Source organism: Dermacentor silvarum, chromosome 4, assembly GCF_013339745.2.
Source record: "Dermacentor silvarum isolate Dsil-2018 chromosome 4, BIME_Dsil_1.4, whole genome shotgun sequence".
Classification (NCBI taxonomy): domain Eukaryota; kingdom Metazoa; phylum Arthropoda; class Arachnida; order Ixodida; family Ixodidae; genus Dermacentor; species Dermacentor silvarum.
The window spans coordinates 178,596,392-178,618,819 of NC_051157.2; the positions used below are offsets into that span (position 1 = coordinate 178,596,392).

At 51.2% G+C, this 22,428-nt stretch overlaps 1 pseudogene; it reads left to right on the forward strand.

Annotated features, from left to right (window-relative positions):
- Positions 1-1,297: 1,297 nt before the first annotated feature.
- Positions 1,298-22,428, forward strand: part of LOC119449069 (putative uncharacterized protein DDB_G0271606) — a 29,292-nt pseudogene continuing 8,161 nt past the window's right edge.

Below are 22,428 nucleotides of genomic sequence, written 5' to 3' on the forward strand. Positions count from 1 at the left end.
GTGCGTCCCTTTGATTATACTTTCGCTCTTCTGGTAGGCAGCCCTCAGTGCGTCAGTGAGTACCAGCACTGCATTCTGTGCTTCCGTGCACCGTATGATTCCTGCAGCCCCAAAGACGCACCTAAAACATTTTACATTTGACCATTCTTCTGGAACGACTCAGTGCATCGCTTCCTTCCTCTGGGAAAACTTATTCCACTGCTGTTCCCAAAGCACGCCGCAGGAATTATTACATCGTGCGGTGCAACAAAACTTGCAGCCGCAAATCATGAATTGTCCGCTGGAGCCAACTTCAGAGAGAGCCGCCACTCCCGGACGGAGCCAACTTTAGAGAGAGCCACCCAACCCGGACGGGACCAACTTCAGAGAGAGCCGCCACTCCCGGACGGAGCCAACGTCAGAGAGAGAGCCGTCCGACCCGGACGGAGCCAACTTCAGAGAGAGCCGTCCGACCCGGACGGGACCAACTTCAGAGAGAGCCATCCAACCCGGACGGGACCAACTTCAGAGAGAGCCATCCAACCCGGACGGGACCAACTTCAGAGAGCGCCGCCACTCCCACAGTACAACTTGGGCCAATTTTACAGAGCGTGACCCTAAAACCGGCTTTTTTTGTGTAAAGCACCCGCTACGTTCCTGCCCGCCCTCAGATTCACTGGAATTCATGCGAATCTTTTCACTCGATCAAGTTGTACTTGTCTTGAAGAGACGTACGTGCAAAATATATATTAATTCGATTAGCATTCTTTGCGGACTTCGTCCACTTTTGTTGTGATATTATTATTATTATTGATACGTGGGTACGTGCCTGGATATAGAAGCACAAAGAATGGCAACAAGTGAACAAGTCGGGAACAGAAAAACGAACACGGTCGGCTAGAGAGAAGTGAATTAGGTCCCCATTCAAAGCACGCGATTATGAAGAAAGAAGAGAAGTTCATTGAGCGAGAAGCGCCAGAACATAGAGAAATTACAAATGTCGGAAATGGAAAATTGAAGTCTGCACAGAGGTAAAGAGTTTGGCAGTATGGTGTGTCGCTAGGTTGATTCAATAATGATCGTGTACTGAAGGCGAATGACCGCGCTTCGATGTCTGGGAAAAGAAGACGACGATGAGCGGTGGTTGTTGACGATCTAGCTCGCGCTCGCCAGTAACCAGACCTGCCTTTCGAATAGCCTTCTGCAACGCAACGTGCAGGCCTGCTTGAAGACGAACACCCGCATTATAAGTGGTGGAGGTTGCGGGGTACTGTTCATCCTGGAACTTCGCAGCCAGACGCTACCATCAGCGTTCACCATGACTGATCCTGGCCCGTCGCAATCTGCTCCCGTGCCAACGACAATCCTCTGTGCTAGCGTGCCTCGACAGCGCGACCCATCTATATTTAGCGGCACCGAAGACCGGGACGTCGAGGATTGGGTCGTCGAGTATGAACGAGTGAGCTTTTGTAATAAATGGGATGACGGCACCAAGCTCACGAACGTTCACTTTTACATCACTGATGTAGCCGGCCTCTGGTTCAAAAACCATGAAAGCGAAATTACGAACTGGTCGACCTTCACGGCAGCCGTCGCGGAGGTCTTCGGTCATCCCGTCGTGCGCCGGCTTCGCGCGGAACAGCGCTTGCGCAGTCGAGTTCAACGCAGGGAGAAGACGATTACAGGTTACATCGAAGATGCTCTCTCCATGTGCAAGCGCGTCGACCAATCTCTCGCCGAAGGGGAAAAATAAAGCACATCATGAAATGAGTCGAGGACGATGCATTTCAGATGCTTGTCGCTAGGAACCCCCAGACGGTAGCCGACGTGATACAACTCTGCCAGACTTAACCCGCCGTGGTTGCTCAGTGGCTATGGTGTTGGGCTGCTGAGCACGAGGTCGCGGGATCGAATCCCGGCCACGGCGGCCGCATTTCGATGGGGGCGAAATACGAAAACACCCGTGTACTTAGATTTAGGTGCACGTAAAAGAACCCCAGGTGGTCCAAATTTCCGGAGTCCCCCACTACGGTGTGCCCCATAATCAGATCGTGGTTTTGGCACGTAAAACCCCATAATTTAACTCTGCCAGACTTACGACGGGCTGCGAAAGCAGCGTGCGTCGACGCGCCGTGCTGCTCAATATACAGCTGACATTTCCACCCTTGCCAACGACGCCGCTGCTGATCACACAGTTTTGCTACTACACATCAAGCAATTCATCCGCGAGGAAGTTGCACGTCAACTTACCCTTGTCACCCATACACTTAAGCCAGCGCCGTCATCTTTAGACGCACCTCTTCGCCACGTCATTGAAGACGCAAGTCGCCCAGGCACTACCAGCTGCCCCTCCGGCATTGCCTGTCACTACGCCACTAACTTACGCTGCCGTTCTTGCCAGATCACAGGTGCCATCTCTTTCTTGCGCCTACCGGGCCACCGGGTCCTTCTACACGTCGCCGTCACCCTCGCGCACAATGCCCCATCCTTCTGCGCCCACAGGACCATCAACTGTGAACCCGTGGCGTATCTTTGATAACTGGCACATATGCTTCGCATGTGGTCTTGCGGGCCATATAGCCCGCCACTGTCACCGTCGCAGCTTCCGCTCTCAAAACGGTCTGGCTTCACCAACCTATCAAGCTGCTCAGCGTTCACAACGAGTTTCTTCTCCTGTCGCCGACCCGAATTCTACACGCAGCCCGTTTGACTCACGCCGGTCGTCTCCTCCCCGTCGCCGATCCATCTCCCCGATGCTTCGCCGACCTAGCCGCGCACGAGAGGAAAACTGACAGCCGCAGTTCCCTAGGCAAAAACTGCGCCGTCATCGAACTCTCCAAGACCTCATTTTTATCCGCCTAACGAAATTGATTTATTGGTAGAAGGTATCGCCGTACGTGCACTTGTCGACACAGGAGCTGTTTCTGTAATTAGCGAAAAATTGTGACGCTATCTGAGAAAAATTACCACCCCGCTTACCGATGTTTCCCTGCGTACGGCGACCTCGCATTACGTCAAGCCTACCGCTCAGTGCACAACCCGTATAATTATTCAAAATGTTATGTGTGCCATTAAGTTTGTCGTCCTGCCCCGATCACCCTACGACGTAATCCTAGGATGGGATTTTCTGTCTACTCATCAAGCCCTCGCGGACTGCGCTCGTGCTGAACTCACATTGTCGAGGCCGTGGCCTGTTCTCGACGACCACACTCTGCCTAAAGCGTTTGCCTTGGCTGACGTCCACATCGCCCCTTTGTCCGTCGTTCTGGTGCCTGTGTTTTCGCCTGCCGCCACTAACTCACCTGTTTTGTTTTCGCCATCTGCAGCTCCTGCTTGTCGCCGAAACTTCCTCCTCCCGTGTCGTGGGCTGTCATCAACTTCTGCAATGGTTCTGCGGCTATCTACGTGTGCAATGCATCTGCATGTCCGCCACTTCTACTATGCGGCAAGTGTCTGGGGAGCTTCGAGACTTATGACTGCATTTTCGAGGATTCAATGCTTGGAGATAGGGCATACCGATTTGTGCTGTCGCTCCTGCCGCTGGCATCGATGATCCTGTCGACATATTCTTAAATGCCGTCGATTCCGACCTCACACCTGCGCAGCACAAGGAAATCGTACAACTCCTGCAGCGTTTTCGAGCGTCCTTCGACCACAACCAGTATTCCTTAGGTCGAACGTCAGCAGTTGTTCATCGCATTGATACCGCTCAACAAGCACCATTGCGCCAGCGCCCATACCGTGTGTCGACTGCAGAACGCCGTGTCATCGATGAACAGGTAGACAATATGCTGAAACGTGGAATAATCTAGCCCTCCAGCAGTCCCTGGGCCTCTCCATTTATGCTGGTGAAGAAAAAGGACGAATCCATCAGGTTCTGCGTGGATTACCGACGTCTTAATCGAATCACGCGCAAGGATGTGTACCCTCTACGACGCATCGACGATGCCCTGGACGGCCTACAGGGAGCAGAATTCTTCTCGTCCTTAGATTAGCGCTCGGGATACTGGCAGGTACCGATGGCGGAGGCCCATCACAAAAAAACGGCTTTTGTGACGCCCGATGGCCTGTATGAGTTCACAGTCATGCCCTTCAGCCTCTGCAACGCGCCTGCTACTTTTGAGCGCACGACGGACACGATCCTTTGAGGCCTCAAGTAAAACATTTGCCTTTGTTAATTAGACGACATTGTGGTGTTTTCCTACGATTTTAGGTCCCATATATAACAAGTGCTAGCTTGCCGCTAAGCTGCAGGACTGCAACTGAACTTGAAGAAATGCCACTTCGCCACTCGAAAGCTTACGATTCTAGGGCATGTTGTTTCGAAGGACGGTATTCTGCCCGACCCTGCCAAAATTACAGCCGTTTCAGCGTTTCCCAAACCAAGTACCATGAAAGATCTCCGTAGCTTTATCGCTCTATGTTCGTATTTCCGACGCCTTATCCGCAATTTCGCTATGATCATCAACCATTTGACCAAGCTCCTCGCTGGCAGTAATAACCTTTCGGCATGGTCTCCTGCTTGCGACGATGCTTTCAACGAATTGCGCCATCTCCTTACGTCGCCTCCTATACTGCGACACTTCGACCCCTCTGCACCCACTGAGATCCACACGAACGCCAGCAATGTCGGGTTAGGCGCTATTCTTTCTCATCGGAAAGATGGGTTTGAAGAGTACGTCGTTGCCTATGCAAGCCGAACTCTCAACAAAGCCGAAGGCAACTATTCTGTGACTGAAAAAGAATGTCTTGCCATAATTTGGGCCATAGAGATATTTCGTCTTTACGTGTACGGGCGCCCATTTGACGTAATGACCGACCACCACGCCCGGTGCTGGTTGTCGTCACTGAAAGATCCAAGTAGTCGCCTCGCTCGATGGGCATTGCACCTCCAGGAATACGACATCCGCGTCCTGTATCGCTCTGGTCGGAAACATTTGGATGCAAACGCCCTCTCCCGTTCGCCCAGGCCTCCCGACCCTGTCTGCTTCACAAATACTACCTGCGATACCACCGCTCTCGCCATCTCTGACATGCCATATGAGCAGCGCAAGGACCCGTTGGTGGCTTCCATTCTAGACATTCAGTCTGGCCGGACTTCTGCTCCCACTTCTCAGACGTTGCGTCGGCAGGCTGAGCACTTCACCACTCGAGAAGACGTGCTGTACCACCGGAATTACACCCCCGGCGGCCGGAAGTGGCTCCTCGTCATTACCTGCCACCTACGTGCCGAAATATGCTCCACTTTCCACGACGACCCACAATGTGGCCACGCAGGCTTCCTAAAGACGTATTCACGCATTAGGCTTCGGTATTACTGGCGTGGCATGTACCGTTTTGTACGACAGTATGTCCGGTCATGTTCCACGTGCCAGCGACGCAAGACTCCTCCTCAACACGCCGCCGGCGCCTTATTACCTCTGCCATGCCCCGCCCGACCATTTGACCGCGTCGGCATCGACATCTACGGTCCCCTCCCCAGCACACCAGACGGTAATCGTTGAATAATCGTTGCGGTCGATCACCTCACACGGTATGCCGAAACTTCACCTCTTCCGTCGTCCACAGCAAAAGACGTTGCCACTTTCATTCTTCACAATCTCGTCCTTCGTCATGGAGCTCCTCGAGAGTTGCTGAGTGACCATGATCATGTGTTCCTCTCCGACGTCATCGCAGCATTGCTTCGTGAATGCCGCGTCGTTCACCGCACCACTGGTGCCTATCATCCACAGACAAACGGGATGACAGAACGTTTTAACCGAACCCTGGGCGACATGCTCGCTATGTACGTCTCGTCAGACCACTCCAATTGGGACCGAGTGCTACCTTATGTTACGTTCGCTTACAACACCGCCGTTCAAAGCACACCTGGATTCTCCCCTTTCTTTATCCTTCACGGACGCGAACCTTCTTACACCATGGACACTATTCTTTTATACCGACCGAACGCCTCAGGGTACACGACGCTATCTCAAGCAGCTACATACGCTGAAGAATACCGCCAACTTGCCCGCTCATTCACATCACAAGATCAGTGGCGCCAGAAGCAACACAACGATGCATCCACTACAACTACGTGCTATGCTCCTGGCTCGCTAGTCTGGCTGCGTGCCCCGTCCACTACACCTGGCCTTTCAACGAAGCTGGTCTCCAAGCACCAGGGTCCATATCGTGTACTTAACGAAACATCTGCGAACTACCTCATCAAGACGTTAGAACCGTCGTCTGACCATCGTCGTCGCGGCCAAGAAATTGTCCACGTGTCCCGACTCAAGCAGTGCTACGATCCCCCTGTGTTTTCTTGCCCCTAGGTCGCCAGGATGGCTCCTTATTCCGCGGGGGGTAATTGTACTGAAGGCGAATGACCGCGGGTCTATGTCTGGAAAAAGAAGACGACGATGAGCGGTGGTTGTTGTTGACGCTCTAGCTCGCGCTTGCCATTAACCAGACTTGCCTTTCGAATAGCCTTCTGCAACGCAACGTCCAGGCCTGCTTGAAGGCCAACACCCGCATTTTACTCGCATTAACGTTGACATTTATGCTGAGGTGGGTACTGCGTGAATGTTTATTAAGGACTCTAGTCCTAGCGATTGCCTGATTTCCTCCCGCACGATATCGGCGATGGAAGCAACTTGAGGCTGCGACGACGGTAGCAACTTCTGCAGCTCTTCGCGTACTATCGCCCTGAGGGTGTCTGGTAGGTTGTCGGCGAGTCCTTGGACTTCAGCATAGTGTGGCGTCGAACGGTGATTGTATTGCCGGTTGTGCATGTCCAGTGGATTCTCGATCGTCGTAGCCTCCGAGAGAAGTTTTGGATTGTCGTTGGTGGATTCCGCACCAATCCGGCGAATAGCTCTTGCTTAACTCCCCGCATGATGCAAGCGAACTTTCTTGTTTTCGGGCATAGCGGGGCCGGCGTGCCGGAACAATCGAGTCATTTCTTCAGTGTACATACCGATTAGGGAGCTGTACACGGTTTTCCAGCAAGGCTGCAGCTCTTTATTCAAGGACGATGTTTGTGAAGGTGTCCAGGAAAGTGGCTCGGAAGAGTTCCCAGGTTGTTAGTGCACGCTCCCTATTCTCGAACCAGGTTCTGGCGCCGTCTTCAATAGAGAAGTAAACATGGCGCCGCTTTTCGTCGCAGCCCCACTTGTTGAACGTCGCTACCGGATCGTATGCCTCCAGCCAGCTTTCGGGGTCTTCACATGGCGAGCCGCGGAAAGTCGGCGGCTCCCTGGGTTGTTGCATCATGACTGCAGATGTTGGCGCAGGGGCTGTCATGGTAGCTGCTGCCGAGGGCGAGGCCGAGGTTCGTACTCCGGTCGCAGGTTCAGTAGCCTACGGCTAGCTTGCTGGTCGGAGTAGGCGTCGACGTGCCCAGAAAAACAAGTTGCACTCGAAGGTAAACGATAGCGGCGAACACAGTCGGCGTTCGTCGAAAATCTGATCAGTGGCGAAACGCGTCGGCTTTTATACACGAGTCACCGAAGGTTTCAGATTAATCCCTGGTGCCTGCGTGTCTTCCAGAAAGTTCTAGACAATTCGCGTCGGTCATACAATCAGATTACACGAGCGTCTGTGACAGGAGATAACGGAAAGAAGCATCGATAACGTTCGAGAAACTTCCGATACATGCAGGCGCTTCCTGTGCCTAGCGATAACGTTTATCATTTGTTAGCCGGTGAAAAGCGGTCACCGGTGAAAGATAAACATGTATACGTGTCAATACGCATTTGGTGCCGCAGCTAAACGTCAGCTTCCCTCCCTCCTTCCCTCCCGTCCCCCATGGCCTTCCGCGCGACGGAAAAAGTCGCGTTTGCTCTCCGCCGTGCGTTCGCTCCCCGTGAAAGCGCACTTCCCTCGCGCACTTTTACACGCACATACAGCATACGGTGCACTGAAACGATTTCATCGCCGTTGGACATCATATGGAACCTCACGGAGACGCCGACGGCAGAAATCAGCTTTGAGCGCCCATTTAATTGCTATCGCAATAAAACACGTCAGTATGACAGGATGAAATATTGTCGCCAGTGCTTATGTATCTCTATTTATAGTCTTCACCAGTGAAATTATTACGCGTAACATGTGGGCTTGTTTCGCTAGGTCGACATGTGAGAATCTTAGCTAGATTGAAAGGCGGAAATTTGAAATTATAACTATGAGCGGGAAAATGAAAACTAATGAAGGTAACCTAGCCTCATTATGTTCGTCTGTATGCAGTGGCAATTGACCAGCAATGGAGGAAGGAAATATACTGGAAGGGAGCATTAATGCATACAGCTAATCTCAACAAGGTAACCTCTGCTGACAGTGCTAATGTTTTTTTTTCTTTTTTTTAAGCGTAAGCTTTTCTGAGTTAGGTAGGAAAAGCTTACGGCATGACAAAATGCCACTGGGCATCCCATGCTCTGTGGAAATCTGTTCGAACAAAGCTTTCCTGATCCAGCAAGATAATAATGGCGCAATAAGGCAAGATACGCACTGCATATTTTATTAACGAACGCGTCCCTCAGCCACCAGCTCGACGTTGCAGCGAAAGGTCAACTTTAAGCAAGCATTAAAGCGAGTTGAAGTTTCAAGGTCACCCTAAAGGTACAATAATTGGGTAGGACTGAAAGATACAAACAGCAAGGTAGCGGAAAAAACCAAAGAAAGCTATTGCTTCAAGATATCTCTTTTGGCGGGGTTCACGTGCTATGAGGACAGATAATTGCGAGGGCGTATGGCTAGAGACTAAACTGTGTCAAATTAGAAAGATTGAACTATTGCCTATCGTGATTGCTATTGCCGTTGTTTTTACGCAGACTGCAGAAACAGAACCTTTGCCCTTTCCATTGGCGCCACACATATATACACATAATCGCAATAACAGGTTTTCTAAAACACCGCACTGTGCATGTAACTACGAATATGCTTCTCGTCAGGTGGTCTAGTGGCGCGCCTCATCCTGACCGAAAACAGTATTGAGTGGACATGTCCGCCCGTAAAAACCTTACAAAACTATAAGGTTTGTAAAGTTTGTAAGGATCGCGCTAATAAGGTAGATAGAATTACCAGGCGACTTGAATGAAAGGAAGGCATGATAAATGAAATTGCACAATTGGACTCCGGGCCTACAGCTGGGCGCTTGTATGACCTACTATTTTCGTTGAAATTTGAAGAACAGCACGGTTTGGTATCATTCTTTCATGATCTCGAGGCCACCGTGGGACTGAATGACGCGGCAATTGTCAATGTGCCAGGCGTGCGGAATGATGCATCATGCATGGCATTGTGGGAATACAGCTACCAGCGCGGTTTCCAGCGAAAGCCGACGCAAGGATGCTTCTCACAGGGCAGGTGGTGAGCCTTGACGATCGAATCGGCCCTCCTGGAAAGGGACCAGCACTGTGGTCGCGGGCGGCAACTTGCACAAGCGAGGCGAAACAAAGCCTCACAAAAATAAATACAAATAAAACATAAATGAAAGAATAAAGAAAAAAAGAACAATGACACTTTAAGAATACTCGCAGGCCTTTCTCACAATAAGGAACAACATGCACGGTTTTCCGACATAAAACCTGCCAATATAACGTCGGATCACAGGCTTCTCTAAAGCACACCGATCTGTTCATGGAGCGGCAAATTGCGTTTAACAAATTTTTGATTTACATTATTTTCTTTGGTTTAGCTATTCGCTATGTGCCACTGGGTATGTATGCCAATTTGGGTCAATCCTCCAGAATTGATATGTTCCACTGTAACATAAAAGGTGCAGCATCCCTAAAGTTTACTTGGTACTTGTCGTACTTTCCTGTAACCACCAAGCTTTACAAATCACCGTTACCTCTATAGCATTCATTTAACCCCTTTACTTAAGCCTCGCTTTTCATAGATTGCAACAATTGCGTTGAATGTGCATAAGCGTTTTTAATTGACCGTGACTCTGAGAAAATATGTCAGTATGACAGTGCGATGTTTTCTCTAATGCTGATTTAAGCATCTGAGTTTATTCTTCATTAGTGAAATGATCGTCTGTACCGGCTATACACGCGGTCCTGTTATGGAGAAAAAATTTCGAGCACGCTTAAGATTCACCTTTATGAGTGGAACGTGATAGCATTCATAGATGGCTGAATGCTTTTCAGGCTTCGCGGCAACTGGAGCTTTTTTTTTCTACACGTTCGCCTCTGCGCGCCGCTGACGTTTCACGCGGCCGTTAAAACGCTGCCGAGGAGGCGAGCGCCATCTGGATGATGTGTTTGCAAGTCACCTACCCGGGCGCGCGGCTGTATGGTAGGAATGGTAGGAATGCTGGAAAAGGGGTTTATTTCTTAGTTTCGTCGTAACAGAATTATGTTTATTCCTATATTTCAAATACAGTCCGACTCTCTAATGTCTGTAGATTATGGTTAAATCGTACTTTACGATTTTCCTGATGGATTTTAGTTTGAGAAATTCAGTTAGCTGACCAGCGCCTCTGCGCCACGTGGAGGACTTGTGTGGTCGGGGTGGTTCTGTAGGATTTTCTCAGCCGCGGACACCGAGACCGACGCCAGATTTTCAGCGACACGAGGCCTTTAACGCTATCGGGTATATTTTAATACAGGAGAGCCTACTGATTTCATAACAATATCCCCTTCTTGAGACCACGTCAGGCTGGTTTGCCACTTCTTGCACAGATGGCGACACTCCTATAAGGTATTGCTTCTCGGTCGCTTGATGTGTCACGTTTCTTTCGCTGCTGGGTCACGAGAAGTAGTCATCGCATTTAACTCCCGCCGGTATTCGTCCCGTTGGTCGCCTGCTCCAGCTTCCACTGACGACGCTCGCGTTTTATGGCACTAGGGAGTTTTAGTATAGCGGAAAACAGCAAACGCAAGGATTTAGCGTTAGCGTTGCGTGCTGCAAATTGCTCATGAGCAGAACGTAAACGTAGCCAGAACTCTTACGTACGAACGCTTTTACCGGAATATAGCGTTCAACGCTAACGCACGCAAGGGATTCCGTATGTAGGGCAAGATGGCGGCGCCTGTTGAAGCGAGAGCCGTCCACTTCGGATCTATAGAGTCGTCGGCCTGCACTGTTCGGCTCATTCGTTCCCTACTAATGCTCGTGTTTGCTTTAGATTTGTGTGATGATGCTTCGACAGCGGCGTACAGGTGACAAATGGGCGTTGTTTTCGATATACGTTCTCGATTAGCGGCGGAGTAGGCTTAACGAGAGGGTTTGCTCATGTTTGCTGTATCCGCCTCGAGATGGCGCCCAAGTGTATTTGCGTTAGCGTTAGCGTTTTGCTCCGTTCCGCTGTGAAGCTTGTACACCTGACCTTCGTCAGGGTAACGTTCGGAAGCCATCACCTCGGGATTCTCTGCTCGTCGCTGACGGCGGGCTTCGGCTTCGGGAGCCGTCGCCTCGGGATCGTCGGCTCTTCGCTGACGGCGAGCCTCGGCTAGGGAAGCCCTCACGCTAGAATCGGCACGTCGACGACGAGCCCTTTCCCGGGTGAGTTAACGCCGGCGTTCATCAAACGTAGCTTGCTCCTTTGTGGAGCGCACTACGCGTGGCCTTCCCGTCGGTTCGCCGAAACTGATCTGAGGCGAGGGAAGCCGGGAGGAGCGCGCGCCAACCCGCTTTCCTTCCATGTCCCTAGGGCCTCTCGACACACCAAACAAACCTGAATGGTCGCGCGCGTGTCACGTGATCACGCGTGTAGCATATCCAATGCGGGTGTGCGCCTCACGTGATTTCTTTCTTTTCATTCTCTATTTCTTTCTGTCTTAATTCCTACCTTCCTTTTCTTCCTTTCTTTCTTTCTTGTCCCTGGTTGGACAAGAAGGGACCCTTTCTCCACTATCATCAGGATCGGCCCACACGACAGGAGGTTGTGCCATTGACCTTCGACCTTTTCTGCTCTATCGCCAGGACCGGCCCACTTTTCAGCGTGGCACCACCCCCACCGCCGCCGACACTTGTGAGCCTTCGATTAAAAAGAGAAGGATGAGTGGTTAACGTTGCAGGGAGCAGTAATTAAAAGAGATAACAAACGGGCCTACAAAAACGCTATTAACGAAAAGCAAACCTTCAGAAAGTGCACTCTGTGTCACAGCTATATTACGCTCTTTTTCTGTGTATGATTGGCAGTGCTCAATGGTCAGGGCACGTAAGCTTACGCAGTATGCTTTGTGGTATGTTCTCAGTGGCACGACAAGGAGACGTCCAGTTACAGACCGGTGAGCGAATATCTGAGTTAGTATTGATAGTAGGTGTTTAAGGTTAGATGCGCTCGGCGTTTATATGAATGCCCAGAAAAAGCGGAGCGAGCGCGAGCACCAACAGCAGCGGAGTTCGTCTTCTGCTGGCGCCCGTATTTGTCACTGAGCCATCCTGGTGGGCTTATGGAACAGGGAGCACTGGTGGGTCGTAGTGCGGCTTCAGTAGGTCGACATGAAGAGTTTCGCGTCCGCGACGCCGTTGGTCCGTAGATGGCTGAATAGGCTCAATGATGTGGTTTACCGGGGACGTCTGTCGTAGAACCCGGTAAGGGCCGTCATACTTTGAGTTGAACTTTGTGGAAAGACGGGGAGTATAAGGAGGGAACGCGGATCCATACCAGCGTTCCAGGTGAATATGATGGAAAAGACAAGCTTGCGTCACGACTATGTTTCTGGCTGGCCTGGTCTTGCGCGATAAGTAAGAGTCCAATCTGACGATATTCTTCGGGTAAGTGGCGGCTTCGGATAGAGTCGTAGATTCTGAAGCGTCGGGGCGATACAAAAGAATCGTGTGAAAAGCGGCACAGACGTCGGAACGTAGATGGCGAGGAATCACTAGCAGCCATTTACGGCCATCAGATGGGTAGTCGCGGTGGTACAGGAGCCGTTCATGGATGGCAAAGTTGCGAGCAGTCTGCCGAAGCGAGCGTTCGGTGGTGCGTGGTGACGGCTGAGATAAATAATCTAGAAGAGAGGCTATCCACGGATCCCGGCGTTGCTCAGCTGGCATGTCGGCGTATGTAGGAGACGAACAATCATAGCTGGAGACAGACGCAGCACCATACTAATCGGACAGTGGTGAGCGAGAAAGAGCGTCGGCATCTCAATGTTTACGGCCTGACCGGTAGACCACACGGATGTCATAGTAAAAAAGACGAAGCGCCCAACAAGCTAGGCGACCAGATGGATCTTTTAACGACGACAACCAGCACAGTGGTTGGTGATCAGTCACAACGTCAAGTGGACGGCCATATACGCAAGGTCGAAATATGGCGATTGCCCAAACGATTGGAAGACATTCTTTTTCGGTGACCGAATAGTTCGTTTCCGCTTTGGTGAAAGTGCGGCTGGCGTAAGAGACAACGTACTCGTCGAAGCCAGACTTACGCTGGGCAAGAATAGAACCGAGGCCTACTCCACTAGCGTCCGTGTGGATTTCTGTTGGAGCGTCTGGGTTAGTGGCGTAAAATGGGTGGGGATATAAAAAGATGGCCTAATGTGGCGAATGCCTCTTCGCAAGCTGTAGACCATGCCAAGATGCCTTGGCTGTTTGCAAGCCGCTGCGTTAAGGGGTGATTATGGACGCGAAATTATGCATGAATCGGCGAAAGTACGAACACAGGCCTATAAAGCTACGGAGTTCTTTCAGCGTCGACGGCCTGGGGAACTCGGCGACAGCGCGAAGCTTTGCAGGGTCAGGAAGGACACCGTCCTTGCAGACAACATGGCCTACGATGGTAAGCCGGCGGGCGGCAAAGTGGCACTTCTTCAAATTAAGCTGCAGTCCATCGTCTGGAAGGCAAGTCAAGACGATTGCGAGGCAATTCAGATGGGAGTCAATGCCCTTCGGAAAGACTACGACGTCGTCGAGGTAGCAAAGACACGTGTGCCATTTGAGGCCTCGAAGAATGTTGTCCATGAGAGGGTCGAAGGTGGCCGGTGTGTTACAAAGGCCGATTGGCATCATGTTATACTTATATAAACCATCTGGGGTGACAAACGCAGTCTTCGGACGGTCAGTTTCATTCATAGGGACCAGCCAGTACCCAGATCGAATTGACAATGAGGAAAAGAACTCTGCTCCTTGCAAGCAGTCGAGAGCGTCTTCGATTCTGGGCAGCGGATAAACATCTTTTCGAGTGATCTTGTTAAGGCGCCTATGATCAACACATCTGATGCTACAGTCATTTTTCTTCATCAGCACAACTGGGGAGGTCCAAGCGCTGCGTGAGGGCTGTATTCCGCCACGATGAAGCATGATGTTGACTTGTTTGTCAATGACACGGCGTTCAGCGTGAGTAACTTGGTGTGGACGCTGGCGTAATGGTACATGGGTGCCGGTGACAATGTGGTGAACGATGGTGGATGTGCGGCCCAAGGAAGATTGCTTATGATCGAAAGACATTAGAAAGGGGTCGAGCAGCTCCAAGAGTTGGGCACGCTGGGCTGGCGCGAGCTTGAAATCAATTGAAGGAAGGAAGGCCTCTAAAGAGGACGAATCGGCAGTGGTAGCAGGAGTAATGCTGTCGACGAGAAGACTTATCGTGGCAGTTGAGTAGATTATATGAAATTAATATCCTAAAACAGACCCATACATTCACCACGGAATAAGTTGGCTGGGGAAGAGAACCGATACCTGACATAAATGGCGCAGCAAGAGTTTTCAACTGTGACAATTGCAAATGAGAGGAGGAAGTCCTTGCGAGAGGTGAAGGCTTCGGAGGGCGCAAACAGGGCTGTGGAAGAAGGAGCATTACGGCAAGAAAGTGACAGAAAAACAGAAGACAAAAAACGTATTACAGTGTCCGAGGCGAAGACCACTCGAGAAGAAGGTGGCTTGTCAGATGCGGCGTCACACATCAGGCGATAACTCAAGTTCGGCACGTGCCCAGTCAACAAAGACATGGTGGCTAGCTAGAAAGTCCCAACCTAAAATAACGCCGTGCTAAGATGGTGAAAAAACGACAAATTCGACTACGTACAAAATGTCCTTATTGACAAGGCGAGAAGTGTATGCCACTGAAGGTTGAGTGAGTGAGTGAGTAAACTTTTATTGTTCGTAAGGGGTGACACCGGAGCTCCGGTACCGCTCGTAGGCGTCCAGGGAGCCCGATGTCACCCCAAGGGGCAGGGGTTAGTAGACGAAGCGGCTTGCCGCTTCAGCTGCCAGACGGACAATGTTGGCCTGTGCCACCGGGTCTTCGCTATGAAGCGCGGTCTCCCATACTTGTTCATCCGTGAATAAATTATATCCCGGGGAGTAGCTGCACTCCCATAGGATATGCCTTAAAGTTCCTATCTTATCGCAGAATCTGCAGAATTGGTCCTCCGGATTTCCCGTTTGCGTGAGGTATCTCCATCTGGGAGACATGTGGTTCTTGGCTTGCAGGCGGCGCCAGGTGACCGCCTCTGCGGACGTGAGGGACCTATCCGGGAGTGGATATTTCCGGCGTCCTAATCTGTAATGCTCTGTGATCTCGTGGTAGGTCACGAGCACCTCGACCTTAAAGTTAGGTTGAGGCCGCCGTCCCCCCCGGATAATGAGCGCTCGGGCGAGGGCGTTGGCGGCTTCGTTTCCTGTTATGTTGCAGTGAGCGGGGGCCCAGGTTATGGTGATCCCTCTATCTATGTGACCTTTCGATATTATGCTGTACGCGTAGTCTGATATTTTGCCTCTGCAGAAATTTCTTACTGCCGATTTACTGTCGCTAACGATCACCCTCGCGTCCGTGCTAACGCACGCCAGAGCGATCGCTGCTTCCTCCGCTGCCGTGGCGTCTACTCCGCTTGTATATATCGCGCCCTGTTCTACTCCGGACCCGTCGACTACCACTGAGACGGAGCTTCCGTCTCCGCCAAGGGCGGCGTCTGTGAAGGCAACCATCTCGGGTGGCATTCTGCTTAGCTTTGTTGTCAAGTGTTTGGCTCTGTGCTGGCGTCTTTCCTGATCGTGTTGTGGGTGCATGTTCTTAGGTATCGGTGCGACCGTGAGAGCTTTCCTAATTTTGGACTCAATGTGGAACGTCTGATATTTAGTTCCTCTGTTCGCTTGTAGTCCTACCCAGTTTAGTATCTGCTGTCCTGTCTCGCTTAGACTCAGGCGTTCGAGTTGTGCCTTTCTCGTCGCTTCCGCTAACTCCTGCCATGTGTTATGCACCCCCATTCCCTCTAGTGCCTCAGTTGAGGTCGAGACTGGTAGTCCCAGTGCACGTTTCGTGCATTTCCTTATTATTACGTCTAACTTGTTTCTTTCTGCTTTTTTGATGTTAAGAAATGGGGTTGAGTAGCAGATCCGACTCAAGATGAAGGCCTGGACCAGCCTTAACTTGTTCTTCTCCTTTAGCCCTCTGCCTCTGGCCGAGATTCTTCTAACGATGCTTACCACTTGGTTTGCGTGCACGTCTAGTTTAGCTATAGTCGTGTGGTTGTTTCCTGTTTTGCTTATGAGCATGCCCAGAATTCGGATCTCATCTACTTGCGGAATTTCTTTCCCGTCTAAGTCTATCGAGATTCTGGGAGGAGATGCGTTGTCTGTCCTCGTCCTGGGCCTGATTAGTAGTAGTTCTGACTTCGTCGGGGAGCAGCTCAGTCCTTTACTTTTGGCATGGAAGTCTATGATGTCGGCTGCCTCTGGAGCCTTTCTTCGATAGACGCATCGCTGCCCTCATTGAGCCAAACGTTGACGTCGTCTGCGTAGACACTCGTCTTTAGTCCTTCGATCTTTCCTAACTTTCGCGGGAGGTCTTTCATAACTAAATTAAATAGGAAGGGGGATAGGATGGCTCCTTGCGGGGTGCCCCTGTTTCCTAATTTAATCTCTTCTGAGCTGAGGCTCTGCATGTGCAGGGTCGCTGTTCTATCTTTGAGAAAAGATTTTATGTAGTCGAAAGTCCTCTGCCCTACGTTAACATCTGACAGGCCGTCGAGGATGGCAGAGTGGCTGACATTATCAAACGCTTTGGTTAAGTCTATGCCCAGTATTGCTCTCGTATCTTTGGTCTTTCGTTTGTCTATAATATCATGTTGCAGTCTTAGCATGGTATCTTGAGCGCTAAGGTGCGGTCTGAAACCTACCATCTCGTGGGGCCAGATGCTGTTTTCTTCCGCGAATCGGCTTAGTCGCTTCTGAATTACTTTCTCCATTAATTTGCCTAGACACGAGGTCAGTGAAATAGGCCTGAGATTTTCTATACCCGGGATTTTGCCCTTCTTATGGATTAAAATGATGTTGGCATGTTTCCAATCTTTAGGGACTTCCCCGGATTCCCACACTTTGTTCAGATAAGCTGTAAGGTGAACTATAGAGTCGTCGTCTAAGTTCCTTAGCATACCGTATGTGATCTTGTCTGGGCCAGGGGCTGTGTTCTTTTTGATGTCAAAGAGCGCGGCTCTGACCTCTGCTACTAGAATTGATTCGTCCAGCAGCGGATTCTCCGCTCCCTGATATTCTTTATCCGCTGCCGCGCATGCGGGGCCTATGTAGATTTCTTTAAGTCGGTCGATGAGCTGTTCATCGGTTCCGTCAAATTTGTATCTTGATGTGGTGCGCGGTTGCGGTACGCAGGGAGACGTCGGCAAGCGGAATCGTGATCTTTTTGAACTCGCGGCACAGTTCTCCACTAAGAACAGACAGAGGGGTTCCAGTATCGACGAGTGCTTGCACAGAAACCCCTTCGATATTCAGGGTTATTTCGTTCGCAGGTAGAAATCGAGGCCTTGAAGTTGTCGACACGAGCGCAGTTCTTGCCTCCGGAACTGCGATGGGCAGTTTTCTGTTTGAACGGGTAGGGGGCGACGAACTATAGGGGAAAGTGAACGGCGACGTGGAGATGGCGACCGACGTGTGTCCCAGCCACATCGATTCGGTGAGCAAGTGTCCACCGTTGAGTGGGAGATCGGGTGCGGTGGCTCAGAACAAAAGTAGCCTTGATTTTCTTCGCCCGCACTAGTACGGAAGTCACGACAACGACAGAAACGTGCGACATGGCCAGGTATACAACAGAAGTAACAAATAGGCCTGGTGTCCCGGGTGCGCCAAGGATTAGTGGACGTTGGTGCTGGAAGGCATTTGCTGGTCGACCAGGATCCGTGCTGAGAAACATTGCAGGGGTGCTATGCAGGATGCCCCGAGTTTGGCGAAACTCGGGATCTTCACGAGCTCTGGCGACGCCCCAAGATGAAAGAACTAATGGTAACAAGACAAAGTTTGTCCGTCGGCACACCTCCAGTTTCATTGGTTTATCTAGATTCACTCTGGGTGCAGGCGCGGATCCAGGGGGGATGTCCGGATGTCCTGACCCCCCACTCAGATTTTTGCATCGCCCCCTCGCTGACAGGGGGATGGCCCTGTCGCAAAAAAAATATGGCCACCAGCATTCTTCAAAAGTATTTTTCGTCAGTACCCGTGGTATCAGCGATGTAGAAGTAAAGCTAGCTCGCTCACAAGCTTAGTTGTGTTCCGTAGGAGTGTGGTGTCGCGAAGTTGCCGTAGTTATTTTTTCTCATGAACACCTTGGACCTCCTGGCGCCTGCCGTTCCTTACCCGACCCGTCGGTGGCGTCGAATGAATGAGGGGTCGTCCCTTTTGCCAAGTACGCCGAGGTCCGCTTGAGCGCCTTCGCGCCTGATTAAATTAGTTTCCCCTTGGGGTGTCAACGGTTGCCTCATTGGTTGTCATCGGTTCCGCGACCTACCTGCTTAGTGAAAGAGTTCTCTTGCTGAAGTGTTCATATATAAATAATACAACAGCTAAACTAAGAACTACGCATAGGAAGCTTTTTTTAAATGTAGCACTCATTCCAGTACGAGCACAGTACCGTTCGTACGCTACAAGTTTTTCATTGTAACTTCGCAGTTTTATTGTCGTACATTAAGCATAGGAGGCTCAAGCCCGCCGGATCTGTTTATCTGAGTGGGCCTTCTCGCGGAGCGGGGCGAAGCCTCGAGCCGCGGCTGCGAAGTGAGGGAGTGTGACGTCAGCGGCCAACGCCAGCGCGCGGGCCTAGAATGGCGTCGCGTGGTTAGAGAAACGGGAGCAGATGCACGCCTTGTGTAAAAGGATGACGTCGCGTGGGAAACAAAACATGAAGACGCTGGCTCGCGCTCTCGCCTACTACGCCACATCGTTATTCTTGTAGGTGGCGTCGTGAGTCTTCATACGCGGTGATTCGCATATCGTAAACAACCAGCGTAGTGGTTAAAAATTATGGGGTTTTACGTGCCAAAACCACGGTCTGATTATGAGGCACGCCGTAGTGGGGGACTCCGGAAATTTGGACCACCTGGGGTTCTTTAACGTACGTGCACCTAAATCTAAGTACACGGGTGTTTTCGCATTTCGCCCTCATCGAAATGCGGCCGCCGTGGCCGGGATTCGATCCCGCGACCTCGTGCTCGGCAGCCCAACACCATAGCCACTGAGCAACCACGGCGGGTCAGCGTAGTGGTTGCTGCGTTGGAGCGGAGCGTTACGCCGGTATTCAAGAACGTTCCTCTAGTCAACACACCACCACGACTCAAGAGAGAAGATGGCACCGCCATCCCTCCACAGAAGTGGTCACTGAGCTTCATAATCATTCACTGGAATTCATGACAATTGTCGCGTCTTAATTCTCGATTATTCTGCGCAGTACGACAATTGAAATTTGGAGTCTGATATCTCGGAGCACGGACACGCTAGAATAACTCTTCCGACTGATACTATGTAGAAACTCGACTGTCTCTAAGTTTTCAATACAAACATACCCACTTACTGCAGTCAACAAAAAATAATTGTTCAATTTTAGTTAATTGGGCTGCTCACAGCGATAATTACCATCTCACTTTGTGCCCCCCTAGCCACATAACTTATTTGCACAGGTGGTCTTCGCGTGCCTCCCAGTGCCTAACTTTAAGAAAACCATAAAGCTTAGTTTTGAACACCCTGTATTATCAGGCGCAGCCGCCAAGCACATGGCTCTATTGGGTAACGTCCTTTTCCTATAAGCTCGGAGAAACCGATACCTGGCTTCGCTGCAGGTCTTCTTCCTCTTTCTGGGGTTTTACGTGCCAAAACCAGTTCTGATTATGAGGCACGCCGTAGTGGAAGGCTCCGGATTAATTTTGACCACCTGGGGTTCTTTAACCTGCGCTACAACGCAAGAAGACGGGCTGTTTTTGCATTTCGCCTCCATCGAAATGTGGCCGCCGCGGTCGGGATTTGATCCCGCGATTTCGTTCTCAACGCCTGAGCTGACTGAGCCACCACGGAGGGCTACAGGTATTGCTTTAGCCGTATAAAACGCGGGTTTATCGTCAGGAAAAACGGTAAATTTCGTTAAATAAGAAAGGCTACTATCATCATCATTGACAGAAACTGACCCCCCCCCCCCCCCTCAGAAAAAACCTGGATCCGCCCCTGTCTGGGTGGCCATCATCCCTTGGGCGTTGCCATATGGGCGGTCGACAAACTGGGGTCACGTCATCATACGGTCGGTGCATGGTCGTGCATTCTTTCACTTGTTTGTCGTTCCACCGAGTGCATTAGCGGCACAAGCAAGTTATCAAATAAATGCATTTAGTACAATGATATTAGCCACATTACCGTAGGGTATAGGTGTTTTAAAGTTTACAAGTTGTACACTGAATGTGTATTAGACTAATTTGTAGTTTAATCGTTTCGCGTTATATCACGAGGGCACGCTCGCCCTCCTCTTTCTTCCTCTGGATTGGATTGGCGTGGCTCGCTACGTGCTCGCGCTATCATTTCCGAGCACAGATTGGTGTGCGATTGGTTTTTGCACTGGGCTTTGAACAGATCGCTCGTTGCTCTTTCTCTTTCCTCTGGATTGAATTGGTGCGGCTCGCTATGTGCTTGCGCTCCCATTTCCGAGCACAGATTGGTGTGCGCCTGATTTTTACACTCGGCTTTCAACAGATCGCTCGTTGCTCGCGCTAAAGTAAGGCTGCGAGACGAAGGGAGCGTCGGCTAGCGCAGAAGTGGTTTGCCGCGCGCTTACCGTGTAAGCACTCAGGAATGTCGGAAAACACTCATGCAAGGATAAAAAAAACTACGCTTTATTTTCTTTGAAATTGTGACGCACCTTCATACTGGCTAGCGCCGAGCGATGGCTTCTAACAACTGCAGGTAAGAGTCTTTATACTGGGTAGCCCGAGCGATCCGTGGCTTATAACAAACGCGAGCAAGGGTCTCTGCAGCACACGTGGCCGTTGAGTGCCACCACATTCATCCCAGGTGGGACTCCAGCATGAGTGCAGTTACTCTGTACCCACTGCTGACGAGGTGGCGCTTCACTTTTTGACAATAACTTTCTATTTTTTGCGTGTGAACGCCCGTGTTGGTTTCGACAAACTGCACGCTGTGGTTAACTGTCACCCGATGCAGATAGAGGCATAGCCCCCCGTTAGCATTAACTAAATTTGGGATACAGCTGTATGCGGCCCATTCGTCACTATGAATAATGGTCCCCGGTTGAACATTGGCTGCAATAATGGCGCCTAGCGTTGCCGCTTGTCGTCGGTCGACCTTGAAAAGTAGCAGCACCCCTCAGGTCGCGCAGACCATGCCGAAGACCCATGGGCCACCATCTTTAACACCACCGTAATTTGGCGGCTCGGCGGAACGTTGTCACCCGTCATTAGGCGGCTTCGATTGCGCTTTTGCTCGCCGCGAAGAAGGCACTCGTCAATTTGCGCTGTCTTCCCAGGGCCACCGAGTGGAGCTCGCGCCAGCAGCTCGTCCCTCGCGACCTTACGGGGCTAGCTCCTCCAGTCAGTCGGCGATGGCGTGCTCCGATAGAGGAAACAAGTCTGCGGTCTCTTTCATCATCCATATGTCTACGCTTTTGCTCACGCATTACGTGAGCCAAATCATTTGCCGCCTGGAGAGGTGGTCGTTCGGACGGCCGAGGTGGTCCGTGTTGGCGCAGTAACTTCCTTCGCCTCTCTGCCCGTGCAGTGCAGTGGTACCGTGTATCTGCGAAAACTGATTTCGGCACCTGTTGCACCGGATTGGTTGGTCCGGGCTGAACCCCAGGTGCTCGCAGGTGCTCCAATACTCCGATGACGACGCCGGACCTGGCCTGGGGCTGGGGCGCGGTGGACGAGCTTGCTTGAAACAGGAGAGAGCCGAAGCGATCGCACGAACTATTCCTCCGCAGCCTAGTCACACCAGTCTGCGCTGGGAAAGCATCATTTGCCCGCCACCCTATCTCCGCAGACGACGGCCTTCGCCTAACTCGTCACACAGCCAGCCCACACACGTTTTGGAAAGGCAAAAATGACGCTGAAACTCTACCTCGGACATGTAGGTGAACGGGTCCAGACGGTCATATTGACGCTTGCTGCCGCTGGATGCGATTACACAGGCTGCTGCTGCCGCCACCATGTTCCCGAGTTCAACTCGAGGGGGGTTTCGCGATGTACGAGTTTGGCTCGAGTTTGCGTGTCAAATCAAAACCATACGTCACGCCCC